This window comes from Balaenoptera acutorostrata, chromosome X (genome assembly GCF_949987535.1).
Source record: "Balaenoptera acutorostrata chromosome X, mBalAcu1.1, whole genome shotgun sequence".
NCBI classification, from domain to species: domain Eukaryota; kingdom Metazoa; phylum Chordata; class Mammalia; order Artiodactyla; family Balaenopteridae; genus Balaenoptera; species Balaenoptera acutorostrata.
The window spans coordinates 122,511,448-122,521,426 of record NC_080085.1 but is presented as its reverse complement, the minus strand read 5'-3'; positions in this window follow the sequence as shown (position 1 = coordinate 122,521,426).

Genomic DNA, 9,979 nt, shown 5'->3' with positions numbered 1-9,979 from the left:
GATTCATTGTAAAGCAATTATACTCCAATGAAGATGTTTAAAAAAAAAATGAGGTGATTGTTGGCTGCTCGGTCTTCACAAATTTTCACAGTGCACGTTTTTATAGTTCTGAGCACATTAGATCAAATGAAGGTTTCTCAATTTTGGTATTATTCACATTTTGGGCAGCATGATTCTTTGTTGTGGGAGGCTATCCTTTGTACTATAGGATGGTTAATAACATTCCTCGCCTCTACTCATTAGAAGCCAATAGCATCTTCCCCCATCCCCCATTATGCCAACAAACAATGTCTCTAGACATTGCCATACTTCCCCTAGATGACAAAATCTTCCCAAGCTGAGAACCACTGGGTCAAAGAAATGGATTAATTCTCTAGGAGAGATAGTTTTAAAGACATTAAAAAGTTAGTATGGTATTTGTTGTATTAGAACTGCACATAATTCATATTTACAAAATAAATGTATAGAATATATAATAAATAAATATGTGTTTTACTTGGAAAATGGATATACTTAATCCCGCAGGAGAAAAAAAACACTTAACTCCTACCCTTTAATTATGGAACAGATTCATTAAATTCTCCTTAAAATAGAAATTTTAATATAGAACAGATTTACAGCTTATTAACTGAAGAGTCATATCTGTTTGAGAAACTCACATCAGACTGCCTCAGCAATATAAGCAATGTAGCTTAACTTCCATCCACAATAACATTATTATCCAATGATTCAGCCAAGCCATGTGCATGACTGCCCTACAAGGCCCATAGATTTGAAAACTCAGATTCACAGTGTAAGCATCAGATGATTTCTCCATCAGTATCACCACAAATACGTACAAAGTCAGCAAGCTAGGTAGCATTAAACAATTCACAGGCAGCAAGTCATCTGGGCTCTCGGGGACTCAGGAAGCGGGTGATACATATAGCTGCCCGATTACTCTAAGAATGACTAAATTATTACTAATTATCAAGGGCCAGGGATTGTGTGTGTTTTTGCCAGCTGAATAAAGACATCTAGCTAAATATCCCCAGCTACTCATTATACATTCTACCCAAAGAGGAGGTCTAATTAGCCTAACAACATAAGGGTTTTCAGAGCGCTGCTTTAAAGAAGGAACCAGGGCTGCCAGGACTCAGAACAGTGAAGACCTTGCAGTCTACAAAGGGACTTATAATCACCTCATATTCTGTGAGCTATTCCTGCCAGATGTCACTGTGGCTGGCCTCATCCCTTGTGACTAATAGTGTCCCTACCAGATTTGCCAGCTGTTTGAGAAACAGTGAAATACAGAACACCGGCCCAATGGGGCTTCAGAGGGCTGTCCTACACATGCAGGAACCTGGGGAGCTGTGTGGACCGGTCCAGACCAGTTTACAAGAATCTTAACTTTTGCATTTGACTCTGTTTTACAACTGTTTTGATTTTTCTAAATGTCTGGTCATTTAGCAAAATAAGTATCTACTGTGTACATAGAAGGCTTTATTAAGTGTGGTGTACTTAAATATTTTTTCCTAAAGTACATTATGGTCAATCCAGCCAACCCTGCATATATAGAATTTGTTTTTTTCCCAAATTCTTCTAAAAAAGGTTTGTCACTAATCTCCACAAAGAAATCAACCTTAAGCCAGAGACTTAGCCTTTGAACTATGTGCTAATGCACTTAAAATGTTTTGCCCAGATAAACTGGAACCAAAGTGTCAAATCTGTATAAATTACAAGCCTAGGTTTCCAGTGCTTTTCAAATACAACAACACTTGGCCTTTGGGAGGGGTCCAGCAAACAACGGCTGTTGGTCAGTGCACGTTGGATACAATAGACATTGTTTAAGCTTCATCTCAGGCAATAGGGACACTTCCTGTTGCCTTCTCCCATGCTGCTCAGGTGTCCCTATTCTGGGCTCTCATATCACCCTAAGCACATTCTCCGATCACAAATCTTAACACCCAGAATTTTAACTGTTTATACATATACTTGGCTGTGGGCTCTGTGAGGGCAGAGGTGTTATCTTACTTTCTGGTACTTGACATAGGGTCTGATACCTAGTAGGCAGTTGTTAAGTGATGGTTGAACTATTTAATTGAACTGTACTTTTATGCCTGAGTCCTCTGGCATGTGCAAGGCTTTCTATTTTACACATCCCATTTTATATCTCAGTTCAAAGACTCAGGGGAACAAGAAATATAATGTTTATTATTTTTGATAGCTCACCTTATAAATATCATTCTCCTAAGGTGGCAGACACCAGTTCAGAGATTTCTACCACTTTCCCAGGGCATAGGGTCAAGATTTCTGTGTTCGTGTATGTGTGTTTGAGGGTATCTTACTAATCATATTTTTAGCATCTTTTGAGACAGCCAACTTCCTGTCTCCCAGTTGCAACTGAGACACCCTTAGTGCCCATCCTCAAGGCTCTTTCATTCCAAGGAGTTCTTTTTTCAACTTCTGGGGCACACGGAAATCATACCACCATTTCATGATCTTCATTTTGGGGCACTGAAAATTCCCTGAGGTGTCTAAAGCATTGCTTTTCTGGAGTCTTGCCACCTCCACAAGCTCTACCAGGAGAATGGAGGATAGCCATGACCACTACACCCATCTTGACTTGACTCTTCTCCTAGGGTGAAAAATTTGTTTCTGGTCTCAAGAACAGAAAAGCTTTACATTAACTCATGAAGGATCTTCTGGAATCTTTTGAATATGTCCTGGCTTTTTTCAATTTCCCCTATATGAAGAAAACCCCCCTTCTGTCTCCTGCTTTCTACTCTGACTTTCCTTCATTGAGACCTAGGCATAGAGAGGGCCAGCTCACTGAATGGGTGGGAAGGGCTGAGGTAGCCCTCCACCAGGCTATAAACACTTTGAGGTTTAAGTCCTTATCCACTTCCCCCCAAAACGTTCTTGTTTTTCTAGCTCAGTAGTTCCCAACTGGGGTTGACTTTGCATCCCTCTCCAGGGGAATATCTTGCAATTTTTGGAGGCATTTTTGGTTGTTGCAACTGGGTGGAGGTGGGGAGTGGTTGGTGGTATTGACTTCTAGTGAGTACAGACTAGAAATGCTGCTGAACATCTTAAATTGAGCAAGACAGGCCCCCACCCCAACAAAGAATTATTCGCCACAAAATATCAATATTGACAAAGGTAAAAAACCTTATAGATCATTCTTTAATATGCTACCCAAGAAGATTTTGGATGTTTTCAGCTATAAAATTATGTATATTTTGGCAAATCTACAGCTGTTTCTCACCATTAATAGGTAAGCAAGGGAAAGGAAAAGGAAACTAACATTATGCAGAGCTCATTCTGTGCCAGACATTATGCTCAATACTTTATATTTTTGTTACATTTAGTCCTTCTAAAAATAATATCAGGAAGTTATGATAGTTATTTCCATTTTACAGAGTTAAAAAAGAAAACTGAGTTTCAGAAAAAGTAAACATTTGATCCAGATCACAGCATCTAAAAGCAGCTGAGCAAAAACTTACTACCAGAGTGTATGACTCTAGAACTGACGCCATTCCCACCTCAGCAAGGAGATCTCCTGATTCATGGATCTTTTTTGCTCCAATTTTATTAAAATATAATTGACATATAACATTGTGTATGTTTAAGTTATACAGCATGTTGATTTGATGCACTTATAGACTGCAAAATGATTACCACCATAGCGTTAGCTAACACCTCCATCACCTCACAAAATTACCACTTCTCTTTTGTGGTGAGAACATTTAAGATCTACTATCTTAGCAACTTTCATGTGTATACCACAGTATTGTTAGCTATAATCACCATGATGTACATTGGATCCCCAGAACTTACTCATCTTATAACTGGAAGTTTGTATACTTTGACCACCATCTCCTCATTTCCCTCACCCACCAGCCCCTGGTAACCACTGATCTACTCTATAGTTCTATGAGTTTGGCTTTATTAGATTCCACATGCGGTGCTATAATACAGTATCTATCTTTCTCTGTCTGGTTTATGTCACTTAGCATAATGCTCTAAGGTCCATCCCTGTTGCTGCAAACGGCAGGATTTTCTTCTTTCTCATATACTACATTCTCTTTATCCATTCGTCCATCGAAGGGCACTTAGGTTGTTTCTATATCTTGGCTGTTATGAATAGTGTTACAATGAACACAGGAGTGCAGACATCTCTTCAAGGTCCTGTTTTCACTCCCTATGAGTATATACCCAGAAGTGGGATTGCTGGATAATATTTAGTTCTATTTATATTTTTAATTTTTGAGGTACCTCCATACTGTTTTCCATAGTGGCTGTACCAATTTAAATTCCCATTAACAATGCACAAGGTTTCCTTTACTCTCAAGCATTTTCTTCTGTAGAGATTTTTGCTTTATTCTAGTGAAATGTCAAGTGTGGAAATTTGGCATTCAACAAGGAATACTGCTTAACTTTCTTTTCCTGAAAAACCTTCAAAAATAAGTAAGCATGAGGCTTTCTAGGAAATCAAGCAGAAATAGTGCAGGCTTGAAGAACTTCTCATGCCATGACTGACCAACATGAACAGACATAATTCAGCAGTGCTTGAACTTGGAAAAAATCCAAGTATCATTCAATATACTTCTAGAGGTATAATTCAGATACAAAATAATTTGTCCCAGGTTAAAAGAAGACTCAAGAAATCATTATATGACCCCTATCACCAGCTTAGTTCAGATATCAGCTTGGAGAGGCAGAGAAATTAGGTTTGAGCAGACTCCCAAAAATGTAGACTGTACTGTGTGGAGGCCATTTCACCACTGCAAATAACCATCCCTGCAAAGTTAAATCCTAGAAGAGATGCAAAGCCATAGAACTGATTTGATTGCTTACCTACCTACCCATTTATAGTTCCTCTTCCTTCTAGCCAGGTAGAATGTCAGAGAAAAATAGAAGTAATCTGAGAACTAGAGCCACAAACAGCTTTCTGGACAGGAGAAATACATACGCTAACACAAAACAAAAACCCCATCAACCCTGGACATTTTTCATGAAAATGGATTCCTTCCTCTGAGCTGGAATACAATGAAATATGAAGGGCACTCGACACCAAAGTGTATGCCTTCTTTACATGCAGCAGCTTCCCCAGTACAGGGGCAAACAGATGAGCATGATATATATAGCAGGATATAAAAGAAAACAAGCCCAATGTTAGGATCATTGGTTTAGAATTAGACTCACTAACTGTGAAAATGGACGGAGACTCGAAAGAAGTAGAAGTTCAATAATTTCTTCACTTCTATATATTATGATTTTGGCCTTTAGAATCAATCAAAACATATTTTGAATGTAGCTTTAACAAGAAATAGTTATGGGCCCCTGGTCTAATGATTGACTTCTCTCAACCTCAGCTTTTTCACCTGCAAAATCACTTGATGAGAAGTGTGCCTGTTTCAAAGGGTTGTTGTGAGAATAAGATGATGCATGCAAATTCCCAGTTACTAAGAAAAGACTCATTAGGCATCAGCTATAGCTATTAATATTTCATAGAGGAGAATTCAAAGAAACTCTTGTATATCTAAAAGTGATACTTGAAAATTTAAAATTGAACGTGCTATTTTAAATATTTAAATGTATCAAACTAAAACATATCAGAATTAAAAATTAGTTGATGTATCTTCTTCTTGGATTGATCCCTCGATCATTATGTAGTGTCCTTCTTTGTCTCTTGTAATAGTCTTTATTTTAAAGTCTATTTTGTCTGATGTGAGAATTGTTATTCTAGCTTTCTTTTGATTTCCATTGCTTGGAATATTTTTTCCATCCCCTCATTTTCAGTCTGTATGTGTCCTTAGGTCTGAAGTAGGTCTCTGGAAAGACAGCATATATACTGGTCTTGTTTTTTTATCCATTCAGCCAGTCTATGTCTTTCTGTTGGAACATTTAATCCTTTCACATTAAAGGTAATTATCAAAATGTATGTTCCTATTACCATTTTCTTAACTCTTTTGGGTTTGTTTTTGTAGGTCCTTTTCTTCTCTTGTGTTTCCCATTTAGAGAAGTTCCTTTAGCATTTATTGTAAAGTTGGTTTGGTGGTGCTGAATTCTCTTCGCATTTGCTTGTCTGTAAAGGTTTTAATTTCTCCATTGAATCTGAATGAGATCCTTGCTGGGTAGAGTAATCTTGGTTGTAGGTTTTTCCCTTTCATCACTTTAAATATGTCCTGCCACTCCCTTCTGGCTTGCAGAGTTTCTGCTGAAAGATCAGCTGTTAACCTTATGGGCATTCTCTTTTGTGTTATATGTTGTTTTTCCCTTGCTGCTTTTAATATGCTTTCTTTGTATTTAATTTTTGATAGTTTGATTAATATGTGTCTTGGCGTGTTTTTCCTTGGATTTATCCTGCCTGGGACTCTCTGCGCTTCCTGGACTTCACTATTTCCTTTCCCACATTAGGGAAGTTTTCAACTATAATCTCTTCAAATGTTTTCTCAGTGGGGGGTGGTGGTGGTGGTGGTGGTGTTGTGATGAATTGTGAGATTGGGATTGACATATATACACTAATATGTATAAAATAGATAACTAATAAGAACCTGCTGTGTACAAAAAATAAAATAAATAAAATTCAAATATTCAAAAAAATTTTTTTCTCAGTCCCTTTCTTTTTCTCTTCTTCTTCTGGGACCCCTATAATTCGAATGTTGGTGCATTTAATGTTGTGACAGATGTTTCTGAGACTGTCCTCAATTCTTTTCATTCTTTTGCCTTTATTCTGCTGTGTGGTAGTTATTTCCACTATTTTATCTTCCAGGTCACTTATCCATTCTTCTGCTTCAGTTATTCTGCTATTGATTCCTTCTAGAGAATTTTTAATTTATTGTGTTGTTCCTCATTGTTTGTTTGCTCTTTAGTTCTTCTAGGTCCTTGTTAAACGTTAAAGTTATTAAAATAAAAAAATAAAAAATAAAAGGAAAAGAGAGCAACCAAACCAATAAACAAATCCACCAATGATAACAAGTGCTAAAATCTCTACTAAGATAAAAATGAAAATCAGAGACATGTCAGTCGCAGACAGCAAATCCCAAGTCTACAGTTGCTCCCAAAGTCTACCACCTCAATTTTGGGTTGATTTGTTATCTATTCAGGTATTCCACAGATGCAGGGTACATCAAGTTGTTTGTGGAGCTTTAATCCACTGCTCCTGAGGCTGCTGGGAGAAATTTCCCTTTCTCTTCTTTGTTCAAACAGCTCCTGGGGTTCAGCTTTGGATTTGGACCCACCTCTGCATGTAGGTCACCCTCAGGCATCTGTTCCCCACCCAGATAGGAGGGGGTTTAAAGCAGCAGCTGATTCAGGGGCTCTGGCTCACTCAGGCGGGGGGAGGGAGGGGTACGGATGCGGGGCGAGCCTGCAGCGGCAGAGGCCGGCGTGACGTTGCAGCAGCCTGAGGCGCGCTGTGCGTTCTCACGGGGAAGTTGTCCCTGGATCACGGGACGCTGGCAGTGGCGGGCTGCACTGGCTCCCGGGAGGGGAGGTGTGGAGAGTGACCTGTGCTTACACACAGGCTTCTTGGTGGCGGCAGCAGCAGCGTTAGTGTTTCATGCCCGTCTCTGGGGTCCACGCTGATAGCTGCGGATCCCGCCTGTCCCTAGAGCTCACTTAGCTGGTACTCTGCCTTCTGTGGGCACACAGGGAAGGAATCCCCTCTCCTTGTGCACCTCGAAACAATGGTCTCTTGCCTCTTAGGCAGGTCCAGACTTTTTCCCGGACTCCCTCCCGGCTAGCTGTGGCGCACTAGCCCCCTTCAGGCTGTGTTCACGCCGCCAACTCCAGTCCTCTCCCTGTGATCTGACCTCCGAAGCCCGAGCCTCAGCTCCCAGCCCCCCACCCCTGGCCCGGCAGGTGAGCAGACAAGCTTCTCGGGCTGGTGAGTGCTGGTCGGCACCAATCCTCTGTGTGGGTATCTCTCCGCTTTGCCCTCCGCACCCCTGTGGCTGTGCTCTCCTCCGCGGCTCCGAAGCCCCCCCCCCTCCGCCACCTGCAGTCTCCGCCCGTGAAGGGCCTTCCTAGTGTGTGGAAACCTTTCCTCCTTCACAGCTCCCTCCCACTGGTGCAGGTCCCGTCCCTATTCTTTTGTCTCTGTTTTTTCTTTTTTCTTTTGCCCTACCCAGGTATGTGGGGAGTTTCTTGCCTTTTGGGAAGTGTGAGGTCTTCTGCCAGCGTTCAGTAGGTGTTCTGTAGGAGTTGTTCCTCACGTAGATGTATTTCAGATGTATTTGTGGGGAGGAAGGTGATCTCCACATCTTACTCCTCTGTCATCTTGAAGGTCCCCTTCCTATCCATTAACTTTTACTTACTTCTAACCTGTAAAATAGATCATGACAGTTTATGTACACAAACACACACACATACACTCATGCACCTTATATGTATTTGTTATAATTGCCAGTACTGCTGATATGTAGACATACCAGTAGCAGAAAATGCATGGCATCATTCAGGTTATAACTCCTATCAGGTTTAAATTAGGTATAAACTATATTTTGAGCAACCTAGAATGAGGTTGTTCACAATTGCTAGCCTGTTTCAAATTAATCGAAGTGTGTTCAGCTACATCTTTTTGGAAAAATGGAAAATATGACATGGTTAATGTGAGTTGGAACTAGATTTATATTGGCTTGAGAATAATATATTGTAAAATACAAAAACAGCTAAATTGTATAAGGTCATTCTTGGGCTTGCCAGAGTTGCAAAAATGTGATCTGCCTCAATCCTAAGTATAAGATAGTATCATAAAATGGGCAATTGAACAAAAGGAGTAACCACATGTATTTGCAAATTTGTTTCCTTTGAAGAAATGTGCCACTTTCCATTCTCCATATTCAAGGTGTCATTTAGATTCATATTTATGATCTAAATGATCTCCAGTTTTTTCATATAAAATTATTTGGTTTGTGATATTCATTTTTCTGATGGAAAAACTGAGTCAGAAAAAATTAGAGATGTGAACCAAATCTCCATACACACATGAATAGAGAATGAGTAACAATCTGTAACTTTAGGTACTGATCTGTAGTTTCTTAATTTCTCCTCACCACTCATTCCTGATTCATTGATGAACTGCTGATTCAAAACACACATTTCATTTACAATACTGACTTTTATATGCAATCCCTGCAAAACATCACTTGCCTCATGACCAGAAAAGCAGTTAAGGCACATGGAATCATCAGTCTCAGGTCATCTTTCTAATATGGTCCTTTGGATGTTGGTGTCATCTGTCCTCTTACTAAAGATTAATCACTGCAGTCTGACCAATCAGGTAAATTGACATCAGCCATGAAAATCAACAATGAGATAAATGGGACTATATTCCATAGTTTTCACATGTGGACACACCTTGTACATCATAAGCTAAATTTCTAATCAATTTTTAAGGAAAAAATCACTGGTGCTTATGCTAATATATTTCCTTGCTTTGTTAATCAATTATCAAAATTGTAATGTTATTATATAACTCTTATAGCAAGAGACATTGATAGAGTATAGATGTTGTAAAAAAAAAAACACAAGAAACAAAAAGCAAAATCAATGAATCAGGAGGTTTAAAATCAAACCCTGTGTTTAGGCCACATAGTTTATTATATAGGACAACGTGAGACTTTGGACAGTCACTTAACTTGAGCCTCATGTGACTGTCTATCCTGGCTATTTGGTGGAATTATGAGGTTAGAATGAAAAGGTTTGTGAAAGTTGTCCATAAGCATGTAAGGGCTTCACTTATGTATTGTATCATTGCCAAAACACATAGATCAAAGATGTTTTTTCAAATTCAAAATGATGATTGGCTGATTCCAAACTCAGTGAAAACCAATATGGTGTTCCAAGCTGAATTTGGATTGTGGAATATGGACAGACTGAGAATCACAAGAATGGAGGTAGTGAGAGATGGTCAGGGGAACACATTTGGCATGGTTCATCATCATTTCCTGTATGTTACATAAAGCCATCATATGATTTTAAAAAAGGCCAC